Source organism: Montipora foliosa, chromosome 7, assembly GCF_036669935.1.
Source record: "Montipora foliosa isolate CH-2021 chromosome 7, ASM3666993v2, whole genome shotgun sequence".
In the NCBI taxonomy this organism is placed as follows: Eukaryota; Metazoa; Cnidaria; class Anthozoa; order Scleractinia; family Acroporidae; genus Montipora; species Montipora foliosa.
In genome coordinates this window covers 36,823,732-36,851,717 of record NC_090875.1, presented here as the reverse complement: position 1 = coordinate 36,851,717, position 27,986 = coordinate 36,823,732, and the positions used below count along the sequence as shown (strand labels likewise).

At 46.9% G+C, this 27,986-nt stretch overlaps 17 non-coding genes across 17 annotated transcripts; 5 read left to right on the top strand and 12 right to left on the bottom strand.

Moving 5' to 3' along the window:
- Nucleotides 1-656: 656 nt before the first annotated feature.
- Nucleotides 657-820, bottom strand: LOC138011921 (U1 spliceosomal RNA). Its single transcript, XR_011124822.1, has one exon. It is a non-coding gene; the product is annotated as a U1 spliceosomal RNA (small nuclear RNA).
- A 195-nt stretch (nt 821-1,015) lies between these two features.
- LOC138012046 (U2 spliceosomal RNA) lies at nt 1,016-1,207 on the bottom strand. The gene has a single exon (XR_011124936.1). It is a non-coding gene; the product is annotated as a U2 spliceosomal RNA (small nuclear RNA).
- Nucleotides 1,208-1,479: 272 nt separating this feature from the next.
- Nucleotides 1,480-1,598, top strand: LOC138011890 (5S ribosomal RNA). Its single transcript, XR_011124799.1, has one exon. It is a non-coding gene; the product is annotated as a 5S ribosomal RNA (ribosomal RNA).
- A 993-nt stretch (nt 1,599-2,591) lies between these two features.
- LOC138012015 (U1 spliceosomal RNA) lies at nt 2,592-2,760 on the bottom strand. The gene has a single exon (XR_011124910.1). It is a non-coding gene; the product is annotated as a U1 spliceosomal RNA (small nuclear RNA).
- Nucleotides 2,761-2,964: 204 nt separating this feature from the next.
- On the bottom strand, nt 2,965-3,165 carry LOC138012082 (U2 spliceosomal RNA). Its single transcript, XR_011124969.1, has one exon. It is a non-coding gene; the product is annotated as a U2 spliceosomal RNA (small nuclear RNA).
- Nucleotides 3,166-3,432: 267 nt separating this feature from the next.
- Nucleotides 3,433-3,551, top strand: LOC138012149 (5S ribosomal RNA). The gene has a single exon (XR_011125008.1). It is a non-coding gene; the product is annotated as a 5S ribosomal RNA (ribosomal RNA).
- Nucleotides 3,552-4,527: 976 nt separating this feature from the next.
- On the bottom strand, nt 4,528-4,691 carry LOC138011948 (U1 spliceosomal RNA). The gene has a single exon (XR_011124848.1). It is a non-coding gene; the product is annotated as a U1 spliceosomal RNA (small nuclear RNA).
- Nucleotides 4,692-4,885: 194 nt separating this feature from the next.
- On the bottom strand, nt 4,886-5,076 carry LOC138012062 (U2 spliceosomal RNA). The gene has a single exon (XR_011124951.1). It is a non-coding gene; the product is annotated as a U2 spliceosomal RNA (small nuclear RNA).
- A 267-nt stretch (nt 5,077-5,343) lies between these two features.
- On the top strand, nt 5,344-5,462 carry LOC138012148 (5S ribosomal RNA). The gene has a single exon (XR_011125007.1). It is a non-coding gene; the product is annotated as a 5S ribosomal RNA (ribosomal RNA).
- Nucleotides 5,463-6,438: 976 nt separating this feature from the next.
- On the bottom strand, nt 6,439-6,602 carry LOC138011947 (U1 spliceosomal RNA). Its single transcript, XR_011124847.1, has one exon. It is a non-coding gene; the product is annotated as a U1 spliceosomal RNA (small nuclear RNA).
- Nucleotides 6,603-6,796: 194 nt separating this feature from the next.
- On the bottom strand, nt 6,797-6,987 carry LOC138012122 (U2 spliceosomal RNA). Its single transcript, XR_011124990.1, has one exon. It is a non-coding gene; the product is annotated as a U2 spliceosomal RNA (small nuclear RNA).
- Nucleotides 6,988-12,626: 5,639 nt separating this feature from the next.
- On the bottom strand, nt 12,627-12,818 carry LOC138012030 (U2 spliceosomal RNA). The gene has a single exon (XR_011124921.1). It is a non-coding gene; the product is annotated as a U2 spliceosomal RNA (small nuclear RNA).
- A 267-nt stretch (nt 12,819-13,085) lies between these two features.
- Nucleotides 13,086-13,204, top strand: LOC138012147 (5S ribosomal RNA). The gene has a single exon (XR_011125006.1). It is a non-coding gene; the product is annotated as a 5S ribosomal RNA (ribosomal RNA).
- A 976-nt stretch (nt 13,205-14,180) lies between these two features.
- Nucleotides 14,181-14,344, bottom strand: LOC138011946 (U1 spliceosomal RNA). Its single transcript, XR_011124846.1, has one exon. It is a non-coding gene; the product is annotated as a U1 spliceosomal RNA (small nuclear RNA).
- A 194-nt stretch (nt 14,345-14,538) lies between these two features.
- On the bottom strand, nt 14,539-14,729 carry LOC138012121 (U2 spliceosomal RNA). The gene has a single exon (XR_011124989.1). It is a non-coding gene; the product is annotated as a U2 spliceosomal RNA (small nuclear RNA).
- A 5,639-nt stretch (nt 14,730-20,368) lies between these two features.
- On the bottom strand, nt 20,369-20,560 carry LOC138012029 (U2 spliceosomal RNA). Its single transcript, XR_011124920.1, has one exon. It is a non-coding gene; the product is annotated as a U2 spliceosomal RNA (small nuclear RNA).
- A 267-nt stretch (nt 20,561-20,827) lies between these two features.
- LOC138012146 (5S ribosomal RNA) lies at nt 20,828-20,946 on the top strand. Its single transcript, XR_011125005.1, has one exon. It is a non-coding gene; the product is annotated as a 5S ribosomal RNA (ribosomal RNA).
- The last annotated feature ends 7,040 nt before the right edge of the window (nt 20,947-27,986 follow it).

Genomic DNA, 27,986 nt, shown 5'->3' with positions numbered 1-27,986 from the left:
CAACGAAGGCTACAACACTACAACATTGATCCTGCGAAAACGTGACTTACGTGACGTAGCGCACTTCAAAGTCTTACTGTTCCCTGCTCAACACGGACAGTACGTATTCAAAGGGCCGATAAGACACTATCCTGACCATGAAAGATTTACTTTTTATGATAACAATCCAATTAACTGATAACATAGAGAAACCACAAAGTGTTGGCCACAGAAATGTAACGCCAACTGATCTGGCGGGTCCTCAGTTACTCAATGCAAAACGGGCTCTCCAGAACGCAACATAACACAACGCAAAAGAAATCTATCGCGATGGAGCAGTACAAACACACATCCACTTACGTTTTCGAAACGATGCACGAGGATAAGAGCTCGACCCGCTGGCATTTTCTTGTCTCACTCGTCTATCGATGGAAATCGATGCGGCTGAAATAAACACGTCCTCTCGCTCTCTCTACGGCCAAGAATGAAAGAAATAAAATCACAGTTTTGCAGTGCACCAAGTACGGAACATTCACCTACAATTTCAGCAGTGGAATTCACAAATACAACTCACCTTCCTTAGTCCTTACACCGCCACCGCATCTCCTTCCCTGCCCTGCCTGAAACGTTACCAACAAACCTTCCCATTAGCCAACTTTGCCACCGGGGTTTGGTGCGGGGGACTAGCGCGAACGCAGGTCCCCACTACCAGAAATTATACGCTCGAGTTACCCACATTTGGGGTAATCGCAAGGGTCAACCCAATCGAAGTGCAATGAAAGAGCCTCACCTTGAGAGGACTGCCTCCCTGATCACAGTGCCTCCCGCGTCAGGTAAGTATGCCTTTTCAACCTCTCCGGAACCGCAAAACGCAACTTGTCTGCGCATACCATGTGGTAATGGGGGTCACGTGCTCCTCGTCCTGTCGTGTCGTGCTGTCCACTCGCTGCTATGCTACCTAGAAAGAGAGAAGAGAATGTGAAGGTTGGTTGCTTGGTCATTTGTTCTGCTTTCACTTGATTATTTCTTCCCCAGAGGGAAGTGGGCCACGCTCGGAGGTAGTGCTATACCGAGGCAACCCGTGGCCGGGACGAGGCAAGCCTCTTTTCCACGGCCCAGTTCCAAAAATCAGTTTAATATATGAGCTGCTCGATGAGCAGCGTATCAGATATTAAGCTGATAAGAACAGATACTACACTTGATCTTAGCCAAAAGGCCGAGAAGCGAAGGATGCCCGTAAATGCTCACAGCGGACAAGGTGCTCCCAGTCCTCATGGCCACGAGATATGGTGGTCCGATTACAATCCGTGCCAAGGAAGGAATGCCCAAAGCCAACCTGAAAGCGAGGCGCACACAACGATCGCCCTTGTACAGTGGGCAGCAGGACCAGCATTGCATGGCACTTGCGTTGACGGCAAGAGGACAAATGCACATTGTGCTTGCTCTGACCTCGTTTTTATTTTCCCTTATAACAAAGTTAATTTTCACGGCGAATTACTTGTCTACGACCATACCACAGGGAAAACACCGGTTCTCGTCCGATCACCGAAGTTAAGCCCTGTCGGGCGGGGTTAGTACTTGGATGGGAGACCGCCTGGGAATACCCCGTGTTGTAGCTTCCCTTTTTCCTTCTGTACACTTGATTATCTCAAAAAATCTCAGTTTCCTTTAATGAAAGAACATTCCAAACCAGGTTTTTTGAACACAACATGCCAACGATATGTCAAAGATGAGACATACAACAAAAACAAAATAGTTCACACGAGAAAGTGGAACTTGTATTCCCAAGGGAGCGCGTGCGCGCGAGATCTTATCAATCCAACGTTTATGACATGAAACGTATCTTTTCGTGTGAGCAAAGAACAGGATACGACAAGTAAAAAATGCATGCACTGTTATGCATTAGATGGAAGTTAACCTAGCCCGGATGATATGCATACAACGAAGGCTACAACACTACAACATTGATCCTGCGAAAACGTGACTTACGTGACGTAGCGCACTTCAAAGTCTTACTGTTCCCTGCTCAACACGGACAGTACGTATTCAAAGGTCCGATAATACACTATCCTGACCATGAAAGATTTACTTTTTATGATAACAATCCAATTAACTGATAACATAGAGAAACCACAAAGTGTTTGGCCACAGAAATGTAACGCCAACTGATCTGGCGGGTCCTCAGTTACTCAATGCAAAACGGGCTCTCCAGAACGCAACATAACACAACGCAAAAGAAATCTATCGCGATGGAGCATACAAACACACATCCACTTACGTTTTCGACACGATGCACGAGGATAAGAGCTCGACCCGCTGGCATTTTCTTGTCTCACTCGTCTATCGATGGAAATCGATGCGGCTGAAATAAACACGTCCTCTCGCTCTCTCTACGGCCAAGAATGAAAGAAATAAAATCACCAGTTTTGCAGTGCACCAAGTACGAATCATTCCACCTACAATTTCAGCAGTGGAATTCACAAATACAACATCACCTTCCTTAGTCCTTTACACCGCCACCGCATCTCCTTCCCGGGTGGGGGGGGGGCCCTTCCTGAAACGTTACCAACAAACCTTCCCATTAGCCAACCTTTGCCACCCGGGGTTTGGTGCGGGGACTAAGCGCGAAACGCAGGTCCCCCCTACCAGAACTTATACGCTCGAGTTACCCACATTTGGGGTAATCGCAAGGGTCAAACCCAATCGAAGTGCAATGAAAGAGCCTCACCTTGAGAGGACTGCCTCGCCTGATCACAGTGCCTACCGCGTCAGGTAACGTATGCCTTTTCAACCTCTCCGGAACCGCAAAACGCAAACTTGTCTGCGCCTACCATGTGTGTAATGGGGTCACGTGCTCCCTCGTCCTGTCGTGTCGTGCTGATCCACCTCGCTGCTATGCTACCTAGAAAGAGAATGAGTAATGCTGAAGGTTTGGGTTGCTTGGATCAGTGGTTCTGCTTTCCACTGATTATTTCTTCCCCAGAGGGAAAGTGGGCCACGCTCGGATGTAGTGCTTATAACCGAGGCAACCACGTGGCCGGGACGAGGCAAGCCTCTGTTTTCCAAGCCCAGTTCCAAAAATCAGTTTAATATATGAGGCTGCTCGATGAGCAGCGTATCAGATATTAAGCTGAGAAGAACAGATACTAACTACACTTGATCTTAGCCAAAAGGCCGAGAAGCGATGCCCGTAAATGCTCACAGCGGACAAGGTGCTCCCAGTCTCATGGCCACGAGATATGGTGGTCCGATTACAATCCGTGCCAAGGAAGGAATGCCCAAAGCCAACCTGAAAGCGAGGCGCACACAACGATCGCCCTTGTACAGTGGGCAGCAGGACCAGCATTGCATGGCACTTGCGTTGACGGCAAGAGGACAAATGCACATTGTGCTTGCTCTGACCTCGTTTTTATTTTCCCTTATAACAAAGTTAATTTTCACGGCGAATTACTTGTCTACGACCATACCACAGGGAAAACACCGGTTCTCGTCCGATCACCGAAGTTAAGCCCTGTCGGGCGGGGTTAGTACTTGGATGGGAGACCGCCTGGGAATACCCCGTGTTGTAGGCTTCCCTTTTTCCTTCTGTACACTTGATTATCTCAAAAAATCTCAGTTTCCTTTAATGAAAGAACATTCCAAACCAGGTTTTTTGAACACAACATGCCAACGATATGTCAAAGATGAGACATACAACAAAAACAAAATAGTTCACACGAGAAAGTGGAACTTGTATTCCCAAGGGAGCGCGTGCGCGCGAGATCTTATCAATCCAACGTTTATGACATGAAACGTATCTTTTCGTGTGAGCAAAGAACAGGATACGACAAGTAAAAAATGCATGCACTGTTATGCATTAGATGGAAGTTAACCTAGCCCGGATGATATGCATACAACGAAGGCTACAACACTACAACATTGATCCTGCGAAAACGTGACTTACGTGACGTAGCGCACTTCAAAGTCTTACTGTTCCCTGCTCAACACGGACAGTACGTATTCAAAGGGCCGATAAGACACTATCCTGACCATGAAAGATTTACTTTTTATGATAACAATCCAATTAACTGATAACATAGAGAAACCACAAAGTGTTGGCCACAGAAATGTAACGCCAACTGATCTGGCGGGTCCTCAGTTACTCAATGCAAAACGGGCTCTCCAGAACGCAACATAACACAACGCAAAAGAAATCTATCGCGATGGAGCAGTACAAACACACATCCACTTACGTTTTCGAAACGATGCACGAGGATAAGAGCTCGACCCGCTGGCATTTTCTTGTCTCACTCGTCTATCGATGGAAATCGATGCGGCTGAAATAAACACGTCCTCTCGCTCTCTCTACGGCCAAGAATGAAAGAAATAAAATCACAGTTTTGCAGTGCACCAAGTACGGAACATTCACCTACAATTTCAGCAGTGGAATTCACAAATACAACTCACCTTCCTTAGTCCTTACACCGCCACCGCATCTCCTTCCCTGCCCTGCCTGAAACGTTACCAACAAACCTTCCCATTAGCCAACTTTGCCACCGGGGTTTGGTGCGGGGACTAGCGCGAACGCAGGTCCCCACTACCAGAAATTATACGCTCGAGTTACCCACATTTGGGGTAATCGCAAGGGTCAACCCAATCGAAGTGCAATGAAAGAGCCTCACCTTGAGAGGACTGCCTCCCTGATCACAGTGCCTCCCGCGTCAGGTAAGTATGCCTTTTCAACCTCTCCGGAACCGCAAAACGCAACTTGTCTGCGCATACCATGTGGTAATGGGGGTCACGTGCTCCTCGTCCTGTCGTGTCGTGCTGTCCACTCGCTGCTATGCTACCTAGAAAAGAGAAGAGAATGTGAAGGTTGGTTGCTTGGTCATTTGTTCTGCTTTCACTTGATTATTTCTTCCCCAGAGGGAAGTGGGCCACGCTCGGAGGTAGTGCTATACCGAGGCAACCCGTGGCCGGGACGAGGCAAGCCTCTTTTCCACGGCCCAGTTCCAAAAATCAGTTTAATATATGAGCTGCTCGATGAGCAGCGTATCAGATATTAAGCTGATAAGACAGATACTACACTTGATCTTAGCCAAAAGGCCGAGAAGCGATGCCCGTAAATGCTCACAGCGGACAAGGTGCTCCCAGTCTCATGGCCACGAGATATGGTGGTCCGATTACAATCCGTGCCAAGGAAGGAATGCCCAAAGCCAACCTGAAAGCGAGGCGCACACAACGATCGCCCTTGTACAGTGGGCAGCAGGACCAGCATTGCATGGCACTTGCGTTGACGGCAAGAGGACAAATGCACATTGTGCTTGCTCTGACCTCGTTTTTATTTTCCCTTATAACAAAGTTAATTTTCACGGCGAATTACTTGTCTACGACCATACCACAGGGAAAACACCGGTTCTCGTCCGATCACCGAAGTTAAGCCCTGTCGGGCGGGGTTAGTACTTGGATGGGAGACCGCCTGGGAATACCCCGTGTTGTAGGCTTCCCTTTTTCCTTCTGTACACTTGATTATCTCAAAAAATCTCAGTTTCCTTTAATGAAAGAACATTCCAAACCAGGTTTTTTGAACACAACATGCCAACGATATGTCAAAGATGAGACATACAACAAAAACAAAATAGTTCACACGAGAAAGTGGAACTTGTATTCCCAAGGGAGCGCGTGCGCGCGAGATCTTATCAATCCAACGTTTATGACATGAAACGTATCTTTTCGTGTGAGCAAAGAACAGGATACGACAAGTAAAAAATGCATGCACTGTTATGCATTAGATGGAAGTTAACCTAGCCCGGATGATATGCATACAACGAAGGCTACAACACTACAACATTGATCCTGCGAAAACGTGACTTACGTGACGTAGCGCACTTCAAAGTCTTACTGTTCCCTGCTCAACACGGACAGTACGTATTCAAAGGGCCGATAAGACACTATCCTGACCATGAAAGATTTACTTTTTATGATAACAATCCAATTAACTGATAACATAGAGAAACCACAAAGTGTTGGCCACAGAAATGTAACGCCAACTGATCTGGCGGGTCCTCAGTTACTCAATGCAAAACGGGCTCTCCAGAACGCAACATAACACAACGCAAAAGAAATCTATCGCGATGGAGCAGTACAAACACACATCCACTTACGTTTTCGAAACGATGCACGAGGATAAGAGCTCGACCCGCTGGCATTTTCTTGTCTCACTCGTCTATCGATGGAAATCGATGCGGCTGAAATAAACACGTCCTCTCGCTCTCTCTACGGCCAAGAATGAAAGAAATAAAATCACAGTTTTGCAGTGCACCAAGTACGGAACATTCACCTACAATTTCAGCAGTGGAATTCACAAATACAACTCACCTTCCTTAGTCCTTACACCGCCACCGCATCTCCTTCCCTGCCCTGCCTGAAACGTTACCAACAAACCTTCCCATTAGCCAACTTTGCCACCGGGGTTTGGTGCGGGGACTAGCGCGAACGCAGGTCCCCACTACCAGAAATTATACGCTCGAGTTACCCACATTTGGGGTAATCGCAAGGGTCAACCCAATCGAAGTGCAATGAAAGAGCCTCACCTTGAGAGGACTGCCTCCCTGATCACAGTGCCTCCCGCGTCAGGTAAGTATGCCTTTTCAACCTCTCCGGAACCGCAAAACGCAACTTGTCTGCGCATACCATGTGGTAATGGGGGTCACGTGCTCCTCGTCCTGTCGTGTCGTGCTGTCCACTCGCTGCTATGCTACCTAGAAAAGAGAAGAGAATGTGAAGGTTGGTTGCTTGGTCATTTGTTCTGCTTTCACTTGATTATTTCTTCCCCAGAGGGAAGTGGGCCACGCTCGGAGGTAGTGCTATACCGAGGCAACCCGTGGCCGGGACGAGGCAAGCCTCTTTTCCACGGCCCAGTTCCAAAAATCAGTTTAATATATGAGCTGCTCGATGAGCAGCGGTGAATGGCAGACCAAAGGTCACCAGTCGACAGACTCATCCAACGCCTGAGGCATTGGTCACCAGTATTAGGCGACAGAGGCGAAATAAAACTAAGCAAATCAGGTGGTACAGAGGGTGAATTAAGCAGGTGGCCCGAAGCGAAAAACGAGCTTGTTGGAAACATAGAGGCGATGACTCCATCCGCCCCCCACTGGCGGGCAAAATAACGTCGACGTCTCCGGGTTGAAAAACGCTTGAAGAGCAAGGGGAGGTGGAACTTGACACGGGCCTTTGCTCCCTCAATGACGGCGAGGGCCCCAGGTTGACAGAACGAAAGCGGTAGTCATTGCGGGCCAGCCAGATGTGAAACTTACAGGCACACAACAGGTAACTGAAGACTTTGGGCACTGCGTGAAGCTCAGTGGAATTGAAACCAAAAAGTAAATGGCGACGCTCAAGCACAGGACACATAGGCGAGAAATGAAAAAGGAGGGACTGTAGCCAACCAACAACACTTTGAGCAAGGGGACACACAAAGAGCAAATGCGACAGTGACTCGACGACAGGACCACAAAAACAAGCGGAGGAGACAGATAAACCAAAAGAGAGAAGACGCTCAGCAGTGTAAATCACACCATGAGCTACCTTCCAGGAGAAATCAACAACAAAGCGGTCAAAATCAAAGAAGTGGAACTGGCGCCACGTATCATACCAGTAAAGGTCCCCAAAGGAGGGAAAGAACTTAACTACACAGTGCGGTGTGACAGAGGAACAGGATAAAAGAAACTGGTAACCGACTTTGGCAGAGAAAAAAAGCCACGGAGGCGACAACGTGAGGGTCAGAGGATGCGAAAACCAAAGTTCCCCGGGAGGGGGAAAAAGAGCCACCAAGCGACTCCCAGGCCAAAAGCAAAGAGGAGTAAAATGGCGGTAACAGGGACCTGTCGAAGGCAGCGGGACGGGAGAAAACATCAAGAGAGGAGGCAGCAAAACACGATTGAAACCAGTACGACACAAAGGAGGACCAGCTTGACGAGGACAAAGTAGACCGTTTGACCCACTGACCCAGAAGCGACCAAACCTTGAGCTTAATGTCCACCACCGAGAAACCTCCCAGCGATGTGGGCTGAACGACCACAGCACGTGCAACGAGCTCCCGCTTGGTTTTCCAGAAGAATGAGAAAACAAGGGAGTTAAGTTCTTTAAGTACCCAGGGGGGCATGTGGACCAGGGATGCCACATACCAAACCCTGGCGAGGGCCAGGCAATTGATGACCAAAGCCTTGCCATGAAAAGACAAGGAGCGCTGACGCCAGGAGGAGAGGACGCGTTCCACAGCCTCTATCCGAGGCCGCCAATTAGTTCATCAATGTCATGCGGGCCAATGAAGACTCCGAGGATTTTAAGCTTAGAAGATGTCCAGTCGAGAGGGACAGGGGGGTCAGTTCGGCCAGCCCAAGACCCCAGCCACAAGCCGCGAGACTTTGTCAGGTTGAGCTTGGATCCAGAACCAAGCTCATACCTTGTGTAGGTGTCAAAAACAGCCCTAATGGAGGCATCGGAGGACAAGATGAGCGATGTGTCATCCGCGTACTGGGAAATTGGAGAGAGCGGTGAGGGCAGTCCAGGCAGCAAAGGTCCAGTAATGGCGGGATTTGCTCGAATATTGGCGGCCAAGACCTCAGCGACCATAACATACAGCAAAGGTGCGAGGGGGCAGCCTTGACGCACCCCCCGTGTGAGACTGAAAAAGTTTGAGACATGACCGTTAACAATGACAGCACTCTGAACAGCATTATAGAAAAGGCGGATCCAGCGCAGAAAGGAGGTTTGGAAACCCATTCTGCAGAGGGTGGCATGCAGAAAGGACCAATCAACGCGATCAAACGCTTTTTCTTGGTCGAGCGAGAGGATGGCACAAGGAGACCCGGATTGCGTGGCGTAATGGACCATGTCTCGGAGATAAGCGACGTTCTCACCAATATAACGACCGGGGACACCACAGGTTTGATCCTCAGCCACCACGGCATGAATAACCTTCAGGAGACGCCCAGCGATGACGCGGGCAGCGAGCTTGTAGTCCACACTAAGGAGGGAAATTGGCCGCCAGTTACGAGGGTTCAGCCGGTCACCCGTCTTAAAGATGAGAGAAATGATGCCTCGACGCTGAGAGAGGCTGAGAGTGCCAGCCTCATAACATGAGTTCAGGACGAGCACGAGGTCCTGTCCGAGCACCGGCCAGAATTTGACATAAAACTCCATAGGGAGGCCATCCAAGCCCGGGGTCTTGCCTCGAGCCATCCCACATAAAGCAGTATAACACTCCTCCGACTGGAGAGGACCATCACACTGTTGAGCCTGGTCGGCGGACAAGGTGGAGGTGAGGGCGTCGAGCAGGGAAAGAGCCACGTCCCCGTCAGTAGGCTCGGCACTAAACAAGTTAGAATAAAAGGAAGCAAAAGCCTGGCATAGGTCCTTTGAACTCGAGACCACTGTGCCATCATCGCATCGAAGTGCTGAAATAAGTCGGTCGGCGGCACGCTTCTTTTCCAGACGGAAGAAAAAGGCCGAGGAGGTTTCACCTTCCTCAACCCATTGGCCCGAGCACGGACTTGGGCTCCCCGAGCTGCCTCGAGGTCTAGGGCAGCAAGGGCAGACAGGGTAGAATGGTACGGCTCAACACAGGAGGTGAAACCGGCATCAACACGGTTCTTAAGATGCCCAGCTAGTCGGCCAAGGAGGTCTCGACACTGCGATGTTTTCTTTCGAGCGCTCAGCGCAATATTTAATTGTGAGGCCTTTGATTTGGCTCTTGCCCTTATCCCACCACTTAGCTAGTGACGGGAAGGACAGCATGGACTGCCTCCAAACGGACCAAAAATTAGTGATATGCTGGATATAGTCCTCATCATTGAGGACAGAAATGTTGAGCTTCCAGAAACTGTCCCAGGAGCAGCAATGTCTGGGACACTACAAGAAAGCACCACACCACAGTGATCCGAAAACGGACAAGGAATAATATCGCAAGTCAAGACTGATGGTAACAGGAGTACGGGGCACCAATGAGATCAATACGGGAGGCCATAAGGCCGTCTGAGCGAGTCCAAGAGAAGGCAGAATCGGAAGGATGCAGGTGCCTCCAAATGTCCAGACAACAGCAGGAGTCAAAAAGACGTTTTAAGGTAGCAGTACTTTCGCGGGAAGTGTCAGAGACATTGGAGCCCCGACGATCGAGGGCGCGGTCGAACACAGTGTTAAAGTCCCCGGCAAGGAAGGTCGGATAGGTGGGATCAACCCAAGACGAGACGTCGTCCAGGAAGTCGTCACGGGCTGGGTTGCGATTGGGGGCGTAGAGACAGCAGATACGAAACGGGTGCCCAGAATGGGTAAAGTGGCAAAAAACAACACGCCCAGCGGTGTCACACCAAGAGCTCGTAAGGGTGACCGTGGGGCGGAATAAAATGATGCAACCACAAGAGTGTGCAGAGCCAACAGAAGCAACTGCATTAAAACCAGATGAACGAAACCAGACTGACATTCACTGTCTGAAGAGCAGTGGGCCCTCTTGTAGGCAGACAATGTCAGGGACCTGAGGAAAGGAACGTAACCAGTGCAGAACACCAGCGCGCTTGGACGAGTCCCTGAGACCATTGGTGTTTAAGGAGAGGATAGAGAGAGCCATAACTGAGAAGAAAGAGAGAGACAGCACAACTAGGAGCGACGGCTCCGAACCGGGGCAGGGGGAGCCAAGGAGGGAAGGCCAGAATGAACAGCCCTCCCAGACTCCCTGCCCTTTCCAGACTTCGAGCGGCCGGGGACCGCAGAACCAGGAAGAGGTTTCTTCGCTTTCTTCTTAGACTTGACCTGATCATCAGAGGAAGCCTCAACATCCGAAAGTCCACGCTTAGTGACTGGTGAATCAGTCAGCTCGACCTCGTTAACCATTACGGGAGACAGAGATAGAACCTGTGGGGTATTTACAGGGGTTACATTGATGCCCGTTAAAGGGTCATCGTCACTAAATATACTTTGACTGTATTCAGTCTCATTAACTAGTTCATTATCATTCGTATCCATTTCTTTTCCATTATTACTATTATCCATTTCCATTTCTTTTCCATTAACTACAGCATTATTTGTCATTTCTTTTCCAGTAACTACATTATTACTATTATCCATTTCCATTTCTTTTCCATTAACTATAGTAGTATTGTCCATTACACCAACTACGTTACTACTAGTGTTAACATTGTATTACTCTGTGGCGCAGCCAAACCATCAGACGCAGCGGCGGGGGAGGCAGCCACCTGCACGCGCGTCGAGGACCCACCATTACCGTTTTAGGGAGGGCCGCACCCTCCTTAACATTTACTGGTGGCAGGAGAGGCCATGGGTGGAGTACCAGGGGGGATAACTCATTGTCCCTGAGGTCGGTGTGGGAACCCCAACTTGAAATACCAGGTTGCGTGGGGGCAGGAGGACGAAGGGTTACCCCCTCGTCCCCAGAGTCCTCATGGTCAGAGCTTGCAGGAGAAGTGGGAAGGTCCTCAGGACCAGAACTGACATCCAGGAGGGGAGGCAGCGACTCCGGGGGAGTGGCACCAACAACAAGTGAAGCGGACGGATGGGCGGGGGTCGCAGGCGAAGATGGTGGGTTCCCCCAGGCATTGGGGGGGTTGGGCAATCCCTGGCCATGTGACCAGGCTCCCGACACCTGCGGCACTTCCCGCGCAAGTCACAGTTTTTGGTGAGGTGTTCCCCACGACAGATATCACATTCGGCCGGCTGACCCACATACCACACCTTACATTTATATCCAGCAATGTCCAGATTACGAGGGATCCGGCCAGAACGAACCATTTTGATGATACGGGCTCCAGTGCAGATTGCAGGGTCACCCGGGTAATGCTGGTGCCTTATCGTCTCCACCTTCCCGTACGAGGAAAAGTAGGGCCGGAGGCGATCATCACTCTCCTCAAAGGGATAGTGATACAACATAACATTTTGAGCTCGAGGCCCAGCATACATGACTTTGCACTTAGCACCAGCTAAAGTGACAAAATCATAACCTTCAACAATATTTTTACATTTTGGGTCAGCGAAAGTAATCTGAACCAGTTTTACGGGAACAAACTGAATACTGTCAATCACAAAGGGGGTGAACTTTCCCTTGATGGCTGTAACAAGTTCCGCCCTGGGAACAGAGGTTGGAACATCGGAAAGGTCGAGGACTACTGTCCTCTTAAAGGCCGCAAGAGGCATGATGAAAAGGGAAAAAGAGAAAAAACAGTCCCCCCGGAAAGCAAAGCTCCCAGGAAGGGAACAGAAAGACTGGCTACCCTGGGTTATGGCAGGACGCCAAGCATAAGTCCCCAGGAGGGTCACCAGTAAAACTCAGGAATCAAAAATCTTACCACAAATCCCAAAAACGCTTGTCCCCACACTCCAATTCCAATACGGAACTTACGCGTACCACAAGGAAAGGCACGAACCTGGCAGATAATAAAAACCCGCGTCAGGTAAGTATGCCTTTTCAACCTCTCCGGAACCGCAAAAACGCAACTTGTCTGCGCATACCATGTGGTAATGGGGGTCACGTGCTCCTCGTCCTGTCGTGTCGTGCTGTCCACTCGCTGCTATGCTACCTAGAAAAGAGAAGAGAAATGTGAAGGTTGGTTGCTTGGTCATTTGTTCTGCTTTCACTTGATTATTTCTTCCCCAGAGGGAAGTGGGCCACGCTCGGAGGTAGTGCTATACCGAGGCAACCCGTGGCCGGGACGAGGCAAGCCTCTTTTCCACGGCCCAGTTCCAAAAATCAGTTTAATATATGAGCTGCTCGATGAGCAGCGTATCAGATATTAAGCTGATAAGAACAGATACTACACTTGATCTTAGCCAAAAGGCCGAGAAGCGATGCCCGTAAATGCTCACAGCGGACAAGGTGCTCCCAGTCTCATGGCCACGAGATATGGTGGTCCGATTACAATCCGTGCCAAGGAAGGAATGCCCAAAGCCAACCTGAAAGCGAGGCGCACACAACGATCGCCCTTGTACAGTGGGCAGCAGGACCAGCATTGCATGGCACTTGCGTTGACGGCAAGAGGACAAATGCACATTGTGCTTGCTCTGACCTCGTTTTTATTTTCCCTTATAACAAAGTTAATTTTCACGGCGAATTACTTGTCTACGACCATACCACAGGGAAAACACCGGTTCTCGTCCGATCACCGAAGTTAAGCCCTGTCGGGCGGGGTTAGTACTTGGATGGGAGACCGCCTGGGAATACCCCGTGTTGTAGGCTTCCCTTTTTCCTTCTGTACACTTGATTATCTCAAAAAATCTCAGTTTCCTTTAATGAAAGAACATTCCAAACCAGGTTTTTTGAACACAACATGCCAACGATATGTCAAAGATGAGACATACAACAAAAACAAAATAGTTCACACGAGAAAGTGGAACTTGTATTCCCAAGGGAGCGCGTGCGCGCGAGATCTTATCAATCCAACGTTTATGACATGAAACGTATCTTTTCGTGTGAGCAAAGAACAGGATACGACAAGTAAAAAATGCATGCACTGTTATGCATTAGATGGAAGTTAACCTAGCCCGGATGATATGCATACAACGAAGGCTACAACACTACAACATTGATCCTGCGAAAACGTGACTTACGTGACGTAGCGCACTTCAAAGTCTTACTGTTCCCTGCTCAACACGGACAGTACGTATTCAAAGGGCCGATAAGACACTATCCTGACCATGAAAGATTTACTTTTTATGATAACAATCCAATTAACTGATAACATAGAGAAACCACAAAGTGTTGGCCACAGAAATGTAACGCCAACTGATCTGGCGGGTCCTCAGTTACTCAATGCAAAACGGGCTCTCCAGAACGCAACATAACACAACGCAAAAGAAATCTATCGCGATGGAGCAGTACAAACACACATCCACTTACGTTTTCGAAACGATGCACGAGGATAAGAGCTCGACCCGCTGGCATTTTCTTGTCTCACTCGTCTATCGATGGAAATCGATGCGGCTGAAATAAACACGTCCTCTCGCTCTCTCTACGGCCAAGAATGAAAGAAATAAAATCACAGTTTTGCAGTGCACCAAGTACGGAACATTCACCTACAATTTCAGCAGTGGAATTCACAAATACAACTCACCTTCCTTAGTCCTTACACCGCCACCGCATCTCCTTCCCTGCCCTGCCTGAAACGTTACCAACAAACCTTCCCATTAGCCAACTTTGCCACCGGGGTTTGGTGCGGGGACTAGCGCGAACGCAGGTCCCCACTACCAGAAATTATACGCTCGAGTTACCCACATTTGGGGTAATCGCAAGGGTCAACCCAATCGAAGTGCAATGAAAGAGCCTCACCTTGAGAGGACTGCCTCCCTGATCACAGTGCCTCCCGCGTCAGGTAAGTATGCCTTTTCAACCTCTCCGGAACCGCAAAACGCAACTTGTCTGCGCATACCATGTGGTAATGGGGGTCACGTGCTCCTCGTCCTGTCGTGTCGTGCTGTCCACTCGCTGCTATGCTACCTAGAAAAGAGAAGAGAATGTGAAGGTTGGTTGCTTGGTCATTTGTTCTGCTTTCACTTGATTATTTCTTCCCCAGAGGGAAGTGGGCCACGCTCGGAGGTAGTGCTATACCGAGGCAACCCGTGGCCGGGACGAGGCAAGCCTCTTTTCCACGGCCCAGTTCCAAAAATCAGTTTAATATATGAGCTGCTCGATGAGCAGCGGTGAATGGCAGACCAAAGGTCACCAGTCGACAGACTCATCCAACGCCTGAGGCATTGGTCACCAGTATTAGGCGACAGAGGCGAAATAAAACTAAGCAAATCAGGTGGTACAGAGGGTGAATTAAGCAGGTGGCCCGAAGCGAAAAACGAGCTTGTTGGAAACATAGAGGCGATGACTCCATCCGCCCCCCACTGGCGGGCAAAATAACGTCGACGTCTCCGGGTTGAAAAACGCTTGAAGAGCAAGGGGAGGTGGAACTTGACACGGGCCTTTGCTCCCTCAATGACGGCGAGGGCCCCAGGTTGACAGAACGAAAGCGGTAGTCATTGCGGGCCAGCCAGATGTGAAACTTACAGGCACACAACAGGTAACTGAAGACTTTGGGCACTGCGTGAAGCTCAGTGGAATTGAAACCAAAAAGTAAATGGCGACGCTCAAGCACAGGACACATAGGCGAGAAATGAAAAAGGAGGGACTGTAGCCAACCAACAACACTTTGAGCAAGGGGACACACAAAGAGCAAATGCGACAGTGACTCGACGACAGGACCACAAAAACAAGCGGAGGAGACAGATAAACCAAAAGAGAGAAGACGCTCAGCAGTGTAAATCACACCATGAGCTACCTTCCAGGAGAAATCAACAACAAAGCGGTCAAAATCAAAGAAGTGGAACTGGCGCCACGTATCATACCAGTAAAGGTCCCCAAAGGAGGGAAAGAACTTAACTACACAGTGCGGTGTGACAGAGGAACAGGATAAAAGAAACTGGTAACCGACTTTGGCAGAGAAAAAAAGCCACGGAGGCGACAACGTGAGGGTCAGAGGATGCGAAAACCAAAGTTCCCCGGGAGGGGGAAAAAGAGCCACCAAGCGACTCCCAGGCCAAAAGCAAAGAGGAGTAAAATGGCGGTAACAGGGACCTGTCGAAGGCAGCGGGACGGGAGAAAACATCAAGAGAGGAGGCAGCAAAACACGATTGAAACCAGTACGACACAAAGGAGGACCAGCTTGACGAGGACAAAGTAGACCGTTTGACCCACTGACCCAGAAGCGACCAAACCTTGAGCTTAATGTCCACCACCGAGAAACCTCCCAGCGATGTGGGCTGAACGACCACAGCACGTGCAACGAGCTCCCGCTTGGTTTTCCAGAAGAATGAGAAAACAAGGGAGTTAAGTTCTTTAAGTACCCAGGGGGGCATGTGGACCAGGGATGCCACATACCAAACCCTGGCGAGGGCCAGGCAATTGATGACCAAAGCCTTGCCATGAAAAGACAAGGAGCGCTGACGCCAGGAGGAGAGGACGCGTTCCACAGCCTCTATCCGAGGCCGCCAATTAGTTCATCAATGTCATGCGGGCCAATGAAGACTCCGAGGATTTTAAGCTTAGAAGATGTCCAGTCGAGAGGGACAGGGGGGTCAGTTCGGCCAGCCCAAGACCCCAGCCACAAGCCGCGAGACTTTGTCAGGTTGAGCTTGGATCCAGAACCAAGCTCATACCTTGTGTAGGTGTCAAAAACAGCCCTAATGGAGGCATCGGAGGACAAGATGAGCGATGTGTCATCCGCGTACTGGGAAATTGGAGAGAGCGGTGAGGGCAGTCCAGGCAGCAAAGGTCCAGTAATGGCGGGATTTGCTCGAATATTGGCGGCCAAGACCTCAGCGACCATAACATACAGCAAAGGTGCGAGGGGGCAGCCTTGACGCACCCCCCGTGTGAGACTGAAAAAGTTTGAGACATGACCGTTAACAATGACAGCACTCTGAACAGCATTATAGAAAAGGCGGATCCAGCGCAGAAAGGAGGTTTGGAAACCCATTCTGCAGAGGGTGGCATGCAGAAAGGACCAATCAACGCGATCAAACGCTTTTTCTTGGTCGAGCGAGAGGATGGCACAAGGAGACCCGGATTGCGTGGCGTAATGGACCATGTCTCGGAGATAAGCGACGTTCTCACCAATATAACGACCGGGGACACCACAGGTTTGATCCTCAGCCACCACGGCATGAATAACCTTCAGGAGACGCCCAGCGATGACGCGGGCAGCGAGCTTGTAGTCCACACTAAGGAGGGAAATTGGCCGCCAGTTACGAGGGTTCAGCCGGTCACCCGTCTTAAAGATGAGAGAAATGATGCCTCGACGCTGAGAGAGGCTGAGAGTGCCAGCCTCATAACATGAGTTCAGGACGAGCACGAGGTCCTGTCCGAGCACCGGCCAGAATTTGACATAAAACTCCATAGGGAGGCCATCCAAGCCCGGGGTCTTGCCTCGAGCCATCCCACATAAAGCAGTATAACACTCCTCCGACTGGAGAGGACCATCACACTGTTGAGCCTGGTCGGCGGACAAGGTGGAGGTGAGGGCGTCGAGCAGGGAAAGAGCCACGTCCCCGTCAGTAGGCTCGGCACTAAACAAGTTAGAATAAAAGGAAGCAAAAGCCTGGCATAGGTCCTTTGAACTCGAGACCACTGTGCCATCATCGCATCGAAGTGCTGAAATAAGTCGGTCGGCGGCACGCTTCTTTTCCAGACGGAAGAAAAAGGCCGAGGAGGTTTCACCTTCCTCAACCCATTGGCCCGAGCACGGACTTGGGCTCCCCGAGCTGCCTCGAGGTCTAGGGCAGCAAGGGCAGACAGGGTAGAATGGTACGGCTCAACACAGGAGGTGAAACCGGCATCAACACGGTTCTTAAGATGCCCAGCTAGTCGGCCAAGGAGGTCTCGACACTGCGATGTTTTCTTTCGAGCGCTCAGCGCAATATTTAATTGTGAGGCCTTTGATTTGGCTCTTGCCCTTATCCCACCACTTAGCTAGTGACGGGAAGGACAGCATGGACTGCCTCCAAACGGACCAAAAATTAGTGATATGCTGGATATAGTCCTCATCATTGAGGACAGAAATGTTGAGCTTCCAGAAACTGTCCCAGGAGCAGCAATGTCTGGGACACTACAAGAAAGCACCACACCACAGTGATCCGAAAACGGACAAGGAATAATATCGCAAGTCAAGACTGATGGTAACAGGAGTACGGGGCACCAATGAGATCAATACGGGAGGCCATAAGGCCGTCTGAGCGAGTCCAAGAGAAGGCAGAATCGGAAGGATGCAGGTGCCTCCAAATGTCCAGACAACAGCAGGAGTCAAAAAGACGTTTTAAGGTAGCAGTACTTTCGCGGGAAGTGTCAGAGACATTGGAGCCCCGACGATCGAGGGCGCGGTCGAACACAGTGTTAAAGTCCCCGGCAAGGAAGGTCGGATAGGTGGGATCAACCCAAGACGAGACGTCGTCCAGGAAGTCGTCACGGGCTGGGTTGCGATTGGGGGCGTAGAGACAGCAGATACGAAACGGGTGCCCAGAATGGGTAAAGTGGCAAAAAACAACACGCCCAGCGGTGTCACACCAAGAGCTCGTAAGGGTGACCGTGGGGCGGAATAAAATGATGCAACCACAAGAGTGTGCAGAGCCAACAGAAGCAACTGCATTAAAACCAGATGAACGAAACCAGACTGACATTCACTGTCTGAAGAGCAGTGGGCCCTCTTGTAGGCAGACAATGTCAGGGACCTGAGGAAAGGAACGTAACCAGTGCAGAACACCAGCGCGCTTGGACGAGTCCCTGAGACCATTGGTGTTTAAGGAGAGGATAGAGAGAGCCATAACTGAGAAGAAAGAGAGAGACAGCACAACTAGGAGCGACGGCTCCGAACCGGGGCAGGGGGAGCCAAGGAGGGAAGGCCAGAATGAACAGCCCTCCCAGACTCCCTGCCCTTTCCAGACTTCGAGCGGCCGGGGACCGCAGAACCAGGAAGAGGTTTCTTCGCTTTCTTCTTAGACTTGACCTGATCATCAGAGGAAGCCTCAACATCCGAAAGTCCACGCTTAGTGACTGGTGAATCAGTCAGCTCGACCTCGTTAACCATTACGGGAGACAGAGATAGAACCTGTGGGGTATTTACAGGGGTTACATTGATGCCCGTTAAAGGGTCATCGTCACTAAATATACTTTGACTGTATTCAGTCTCATTAACTAGTTCATTATCATTCGTATCCATTTCTTTTCCATTATTACTATTATCCATTTCCATTTCTTTTCCATTAACTACAGCATTATTTGTCATTTCTTTTCCAGTAACTACATTATTACTATTATCCATTTCCATTTCTTTTCCATTAACTATAGTAGTATTGTCCATTACACCAACTACGTTACTACTAGTGTTAACATTGTATTACTCTGTGGCGCAGCCAAACCATCAGACGCAGCGGCGGGGGAGGCAGCCACCTGCACGCGCGTCGAGGACCCACCATTACCGTTTTAGGGAGGGCCGCACCCTCCTTAACATTTACTGGTGGCAGGAGAGGCCATGGGTGGAGTACCAGGGGGGATAACTCATTGTCCCTGAGGTCGGTGTGGGAACCCCAACTTGAAATACCAGGTTGCGTGGGGGCAGGAGGACGAAGGGTTACCCCCTCGTCCCCAGAGTCCTCATGGTCAGAGCTTGCAGGAGAAGTGGGAAGGTCCTCAGGACCAGAACTGACATCCAGGAGGGGAGGCAGCGACTCCGGGGGAGTGGCACCAACAACAAGTGAAGCGGACGGATGGGCGGGGGTCGCAGGCGAAGATGGTGGGTTCCCCCAGGCATTGGGGGGGTTGGGCAATCCCTGGCCATGTGACCAGGCTCCCGACACCTGCGGCACTTCCCGCGCAAGTCACAGTTTTTGGTGAGGTGTTCCCCACGACAGATATCACATTCGGCCGGCTGACCCACATACCACACCTTACATTTATATCCAGCAATGTCCAGATTACGAGGGATCCGGCCAGAACGAACCATTTTGATGATACGGGCTCCAGTGCAGATTGCAGGGTCACCCGGGTAATGCTGGTGCCTTATCGTCTCCACCTTCCCGTACGAGGAAAAGTAGGGCCGGAGGCGATCATCACTCTCCTCAAAGGGATAGTGATACAACATAACATTTTGAGCTCGAGGCCCAGCATACATGACTTTGCACTTAGCACCAGCTAAAGTGACAAAATCATAACCTTCAACAATATTTTTACATTTTGGGTCAGCGAAAGTAATCTGAACCAGTTTTACGGGAACAAACTGAATACTGTCAATCACAAAGGGGGTGAACTTTCCCTTGATGGCTGTAACAAGTTCCGCCCTGGGAACAGAGGTTGGAACATCGGAAAGGTCGAGGACTACTGTCCTCTTAAAGGCCGCAAGAGGCATGATGAAAAGGGAAAAAGAGAAAAAACAGTCCCCCCGGAAAGCAAAGCTCCCAGGAAGGGAACAGAAAGACTGGCTACCCTGGGTTATGGCAGGACGCCAAGCATAAGTCCCCAGGAGGGTCACCAGTAAAACTCAGGAATCAAAAATCTTACCACAAATCCCAAAAACGCTTGTCCCCACACTCCAATTCCAATACGGAACTTACGCGTACCACAAGGAAAGGCACGAACCTGGCAGATAATAAAAACCCGCGTCAGGTAAGTATGCCTTTTCAACCTCTCCGGAACCGCAAAAACGCAACTTGTCTGCGCATACCATGTGGTAATGGGGGTCACGTGCTCCTCGTCCTGTCGTGTCGTGCTGTCCACTCGCTGCTATGCTACCTAGAAAAGAGAAGAGAAATGTGAAGGTTGGTTGCTTGGTCATTTGTTCTGCTTTCACTTGATTATTTCTTCCCCAGAGGGAAGTGGGCCACGCTCGGAGGTAGTGCTATACCGAGGCAACCCGTGGCCGGGACGAGGCAAGCCTCTTTTCCACGGCCCAGTTCCAAAAATCAGTTTAATATATGAGCTGCTCGATGAGCAGCGTATCAGATATTAAGCTGATAAGAACAGATACTACACTTGATCTTAGCCAAAAGGCCGAGAAGCGATGCCCGTAAATGCTCACAGCGGACAAGGTGCTCCCAGTCTCATGGCCACGAGATATGGTGGTCCGATTACAATCCGTGCCAAGGAAGGAATGCCCAAAGCCAACCTGAAAGCGAGGCGCACACAACGATCGCCCTTGTACAGTGGGCAGCAGGACCAGCATTGCATGGCACTTGCGTTGACGGCAAGAGGACAAATGCACATTGTGCTTGCTCTGACCTCGTTTTTATTTTCCCTTATAACAAAGTTAATTTTCACGGCGAATTACTTGTCTACGACCATACCACAGGGAAAACACCGGTTCTCGTCCGATCACCGAAGTTAAGCCCTGTCGGGCGGGGTTAGTACTTGGATGGGAGACCGCCTGGGAATACCCCGTGTTGTAGGCTTCCCTTTTTCCTTCTGTACACTTGATTATCTCAAAAAATCTCAGTTTCCTTTAATGAAAGAACATTCCAAACCAGGTTTTTTGAACACAACATGCCAACGATATGTCAAAGATGAGACATACAACAAAAACAAAATAGTTCACACGAGAAAGTGGAACTTGTATTCCCAAGGGAGCGCGTGCGCGCGAGATCTTATCAATCCAACGTTTATGACATGAAACGTATCTTTTCGTGTGAGCAAAGAACAGGATACGACAAGTAAAAAATGCATGCACTGTTATGCATTAGATGGAAGTTAACCTAGCCCGGATGATATGCATACAACGAAGGCTACAACACTACAACATTGATCCTGCGAAAACGTGACTTACGTGACGTAGCGCACTTCAAAGTCTTACTGTTCCCTGCTCAACACGGACAGTACGTATTCAAAGGGCCGATAAGACACTATCCTGACCATGAAAGATTTACTTTTTATGATAACAATCCAATTAACTGATAACATAGAGAAACCACAAAGTGTTGGCCACAGAAATGTAACGCCAACTGATCTGGCGGGTCCTCAGTTACTCAATGCAAAACGGGCTCTCCAGAACGCAACATAACACAACGCAAAAGAAATCTATCGCGATGGAGCAGTACAAACACACATCCACTTACGTTTTCGAAACGATGCACGAGGATAAGAGCTCGACCCGCTGGCATTTTCTTGTCTCACTCGTCTATCGATGGAAATCGATGCGGCTGAAATAAACACGTCCTCTCGCTCTCTCTACGGCCAAGAATGAAAGAAATAAAATCACAGTTTTGCAGTGCACCAAGTACGGAACATTCACCTACAATTTCAGCAGTGGAATTCACAAATACAACTCACCTTCCTTAGTCCTTACACCGCCACCGCATCTCCTTCCCTGCCCTGCCTGAAACGTTACCAACAAACCTTCCCATTGCATTATGGGTAATAGTGTTGAAAAGCGCGGGTAGAGTTCCCGCCCTACAACAGGAATAAATTATATTAAGTCTCCAAGAGAGGAAAAAGACGAAGCAAATTTATTAAAGCGGAGATAGTTTTCATTGTGTAAGTCCCAAAAATGTGGCTTTTCCCCACCTGGAGACTTTTCACCTTCGCAAAGCTGGGCCGAAACGTTGCGCACCACTCACGATTGCTTTCGCGAAGTGGTCTTTCTTTATGCTTCAAGCTCATTTCTTCGAGCAAGAAGCGCCCAATTGATGCCATCTTGGAGTTAATGATCTCCCAGGCACTTTGCGAAGGACGAACAACGGGAGGTGATCATTTTTTAAGACGTCAAAAGCCACGATACTTACCTCTTGCATTCGTACAGCTCTTCTCAAACCGTTGGGTTGTAGTCAAGTTAGTGCGCACACTCGTACATTTCTAATTCATGCCCATTCTTCACGCTTATTTTAGTGTTACACTGACGAAGGACGATGACATCTCCGATTACTTCCTTTAAAGTGATAAAGAAATAACTTTCCAGGACTATGAAAAATATTGCTTCACTTCTCCTGCCTTCACTTCTCTTGCGGCCACAAAACAGCATCAGCGGGATTTTTGTTGCGTGACGGAACAGCATTTAACATGTCGTGCAAGAAGCCAAGAACCAGCCACCATTTTTGTGGATATCGTTACACTGTAAAAGGCAACTGCCTGTAACCACTCAGAGCCTCTTCATGAAAAACAATATAAGACAGGTGCGAATGTTAAATTGAAAGCCATATTTACAGTGTTTGCATTTTTCGTCAATCACTTCCACAATACGAACTATTGTGACAGTCACGACAGTCAATGACAAGTTGTGCCCGAATCAACTTGGTAGGAAGAATTTTTTGGGGGGGTTTCACAACGAAGCAAAAAAAAATTCCTAATGCAAACACAATTCAGTTAGCCTCGCTCATTTGCCGATAATGCCCTTCTTAGTCAGTTCCATTTCGTTGTGCAACGTGTGGAATGGTGTGGATGTATGTATATTAAACATAGTTCTAGATATCAAAATAAACGATTTAAATAAACCTTCCGAATTTGTCTTGAAAGTCCCAACAATTTTGTAAATTAATTTGTTACATATACAGTTCATACATTTCTTTAACGTTCACAATGATGCAATGTGGCACCTTTTTTACAAGAATTTCATTAAAAGAATGCTCAATATACCCAAGCTTTCGAGAAACTCTCTTGAGGATAACTAAAAAGGAAATCATTATATGTACTTGGTGATTGTTTCTTTTAGATAAAAAATTCTTTGGTATTTAATGCATGCAGAAGAGGTCCTGGTACATAAAATTAGAATAAGGGGGCTTACTAACTGATGCGCTTTGTGTTTCTATAAAGGTGTTAGGAGGTTAGTAGTGAACTCTTGAATATCTTTGATAGTACAGAGCTCTTGGAGCATAATAACTTTTTCACCATGGCAACACTGATCCTGCCAGAGATACAAAGCAGCCAAAAAGCAGGGGAAAATTTAATCAAGGAAAGATCACTTTACAAAAAGCAAGACAATAATGAACTGTCACAGGTTCAATAGGAGGTAGGCAGTTAATAATCATGTCAAATATAAAATGTTACTTCTTATATTAAACCTATTTTCTTTTAACCTACCACACACCAGAAGTGAGCGTTGCTTTTTCCTCCCAAAATGGAGTACTTCCTTCAGTGCAGTGCGTCTAAGGATGGTACGCTGCGACTACAACTCATTTCGCATGTAAATAGCAAACATCAAACTTACCTTTTTTTTTTTCAAAAAACAAAAAAGATAACCGTTCCTGTAATTTTTATGTAAACTATTATGGATGCTTTTCCTGAGCAGGTATTTGTACTTTTTCAAAGTGCATGGAACACTGCAACAGTTTGCATTACATGCATGAGGCTGGTATGAAAAAAGCAGATAGCACCCATGGATAATTGCATGTTTTCATCATTTGTATCAGGGTAGGGGTTGTCAACAATTTCTTCATTTATTCCATTGCTAGTACATGACATTCCAAGACCTCTAAAACGAGTCTTCTTGTCTGACAGTTCATTCCAATGCAATACAGTCACATGTATTACAACCTTCTCCATCTCATTATAATGCTCAAGTAAATGTCACATTTCTGATTGGTCAATGACAAATGCATAAAGAGATTATAGAGTGCAATACGGAAGTTGCTATGCAAGCAAGGCAATGGAGTTTTTTTCTAGACTATATAATAAAATAAATAATTTATCATGTGAACTTATCATTCATTTAGTGATTTATGGTAACTTGTGATGTTTTAAAAGTTTTCAAATGGCACAAGCCTTACATCACTTCTTCTTACAATTTCCTACACTTATCACATGGTTTCTTAAGGGAAGTTGACTGTTCATTACATCTTTGTAAGCCCTTTTTGGACATCAATTTTAAACTGAGTTTGGCGAAAATTTACATTCATCAAACTTTCACCTTGAGACTCCATACTTGGGTAATACACAGTCAGGCAAAGTGACATTGAAAAAAACACCTACAACCAATAAAAGATCAGGAAAGGCAAGGGAAACACCTGACACCACAAGTGTACACTATAATGATCCATCATTATTGATCAATTACTACAACTTTCCAACACACCATCTCCATAAAAGTTAAGCAAATAATTTACATGGCAAATTTTAGGAAGGAAATATGTTACAACGAAACTCTTTCATGGAGAGCATGAATATCAACAATGTAACCCATGAGATATGCAAATGATAGTAAAGGTATAAAGATTTCAGTCAAGAATTCCCTCCCTCTTTATAGTTGAGAATTTACCTTAGAGAGCTCATACTTTGCCCCTAAACTTTGCACAAGACATCAATTTTGAATTCAACTTAGTTTAACACATGCCTCCTTAATCCAAACTTCTTTCTTTATCAGTTTCTCAACAGAAAATTTCATAAGCTCAGTCACCTCAACCAAGGACAGCCTATGTTGAGTACCGGTACCATCTTCTAACAAATTGGGTTACATGCCATAATCCTCATTTAAAAGGTGTCTTTTGCATGGTGTTACACAAACAAACCCCAAAGAACAGCCATTTTCACCAGAAAAAGGTTTCATACATCCAAGGATTATTCAGGATGAGGTGGACAGATGACACCTTCAAGCAAACAAAATACATGAAGGGACTTTCACACACATGACCAATTAGGGTGTCTAAGGAAAGGTCTATCACACATTACAAGCAATGAGACTTTTTTCCTTGAGCTACCATGCTAATTCAATTGCACCAAGCAGCCTTTACTTACATGCTATTGACTACTATGTTCCTACAATAAAACAAGAGACCCTTTTCAATGGTCCTTATTGGAGGTGAGCCTGCAAGCACAATTTCTTTTCTTTAAAACTATCACAGAAGAGGCTTAAGGTTCAATTCCATACAAAATGACACCTTAGCCTCGTTCATGTGGCAACACCACTGATAACTCCAATAAGGGCTATTAATTTCTCTTTTAAGACTATTTATTGAACATTTTAACAACAAAGAATAAGAGATCTAACAAAAAATACAAATCATAATGACCAACGGTTCACATAAAATAAGACATAATGCCCTTAGCTGTTTAAAAGATTACCTACCACTATTTACCACATAAGCACCATCCAGTCTGAATTCATATCCTCCTCCAGAACTTATCCACCAGCTGACACTATCCACCCTTCATACAACTAGAGACTGAAGCTGGTATTACAGGAAATATGAGGGATACGGACATTTTTTTAAGCAATACATTATTTATCTTCTTACTGTGAGAGGAACTGTTAGATCTATTCACTTACAATGCGCCAATCCAATATTGCTCTTTGCCTCTCAGAAGTGACCTCATGGTAAACAAAGGATGTGCATACAATACCGCTACATCACACACCTTTCATTTCATTACACAGATGTTTACTTCACTTAACTGACCATGTGGTTAAAAAACATTACATTCACTATTTTGTTAATGGTTGCTATAGCTACATGTCAAGGCATCTAGGTGTTAAAACTACTCACCCATAAGCAAATATGTCTTTCATTACCTCACATAATCGCAAATCTCCAAAACAGCAGCTGTCTAAAAAAATCATGTGAGGTCATGACATCCATTCTTTAATAGGTGACTTACATCATTAAAACATTGCCAAGACAACACTTAACACTGCACAATAGACCATATTCGATTTCCTCAGGATTACACTGGAACTACTTTGCAATGGAGGCTAATGCAGGGGGATATATTAAAAAGTATTTGCATTTGAAAAGATTCCCCCACATTAGCCTCCATTGCATGCTAGTTCCAGTCCAATACTTAGAATACAATTATGGTTTCTTACACTAATAATAATTATTGTTATATACCCAGACTTTCACTCAACAAAAGGAGCACTGTGTTTGGTTGATTCTTGGTCACATGCCCTGATCAAATGTATCTTGGAGGGGATACAATTCTGCATTTGTTGCCTGCTCCAGATGTTTTGCTGTGATTGCTCAAGGAAAAGTCAAAATATATACCAAAGCACTTTATGGCTGGTCCCTCGGAAAACTAGTTTTCTTTGTTAACTGTTTCCCTCAACTTAACATTCAAAATGGTGGGAGTCCACAAAATTCACAAACACTATGGCCTCACAGCCTGCAAGTAACTTTTCTAAAATTTGGATAATTATGGTTGCTGCAATCCTTTTAGCTGTTCCACACATAAAGAAAAATAGTTTAATTCCAAGTTCACTAATTTAAGCAGTGTTGCTAGGACAGTGTGAAAATAATTATCATACAATGTCACGGGGAAAATATTGTGGTAAAGCTTATTAACCATGAGAACTTACTGTATTCTCTGTAAACAAAAATAAGTCGTATCATAAACCAAGTAAACAAATTACTTATGACTATACTCTTGCAGAGATTCCCAATGTACTGGTTCACATTAAAAAAAAAAGGAAAAGACAATCATCAGTTATAATAAAAATCCATTAAGGTGGGGCAAGCCAGTTTCAAAGCTTTCAAGTAACGTTCTTATTAGAAGGCTTGGCACTACAACACTGTATCACATAAATATTAGCAATGTTATGGTACAGCCGATTCAGAGCCACCTTAATTCTGTGATTTTTTAAGGTGGCTCTGATTTTGCAGTACAGAATAAATTTTATTTCAATTTTGCCGAAAGTTTCATCTTGACCTTCTAATCAATTTCCAGCAATATAAAATGGGGGTCACTGAGTTTGTTGTTTGGGATATAAGCAACAAAAGCCAAAACATCGGGTGTTTTTGCTGACCTTTCCCATTGCCAAGGTTACTTATTACGTCACAATGATGGATGCATTGTGTAGTGTCAAAACATTCTAAAGAGAAAACTGGTTACAGCCACCTTAAATCTAACAAGTTATAACAATACAATACTACAAAACATTTAACAGTGGCAGTGTGCTCTCTCTCAAAGGATCTTGTTATATGTCTTCATTGACTGGTGACAAAACACTGTTGTGGTAATAGAAAAATCAAATGAAAATATTCCTTCAAGCACTCCTTCAGGTGCCTAATCACTGCTTTTCCTATATTGTAACAGCATGAACATAAAAGTAAAACAACAAGGAAGTAGATTATCTATTTTCCTGATAAGAAATTCAAAGAACATAGTAGAATTGATCCAAAGAAAAATAAATAAAAAAGAATTAAACTATGGATGTTTTGTGAGGGATGTGTCTTCGAAATCTCTTTGAGGTACCTTCACGTACATGGTAACTTTAAAAAGGCAGGCAAAACATTGACTTTGTGGTTTTTTCTCTGTTTGCCACTGTTAAATTAGGCAATCCATGGATGAAACTTACTCCAGGCCCCAGCTCTTTATAACAGTCTGTCTGCAATCTGCAACACAGCCACTGTCATTTCCTATGTTTGTGTTGTCTAATACCAAACTAATGGTTTCAACTCAATGGCCATTATGCACTAAGCTGATCTGGGTGAGAGTAGTCCCAAGAATCTTTGATTACAAGGATTACCCAACAACTATATAATACTTTCAAAGAATGCACTTCTTAACAACC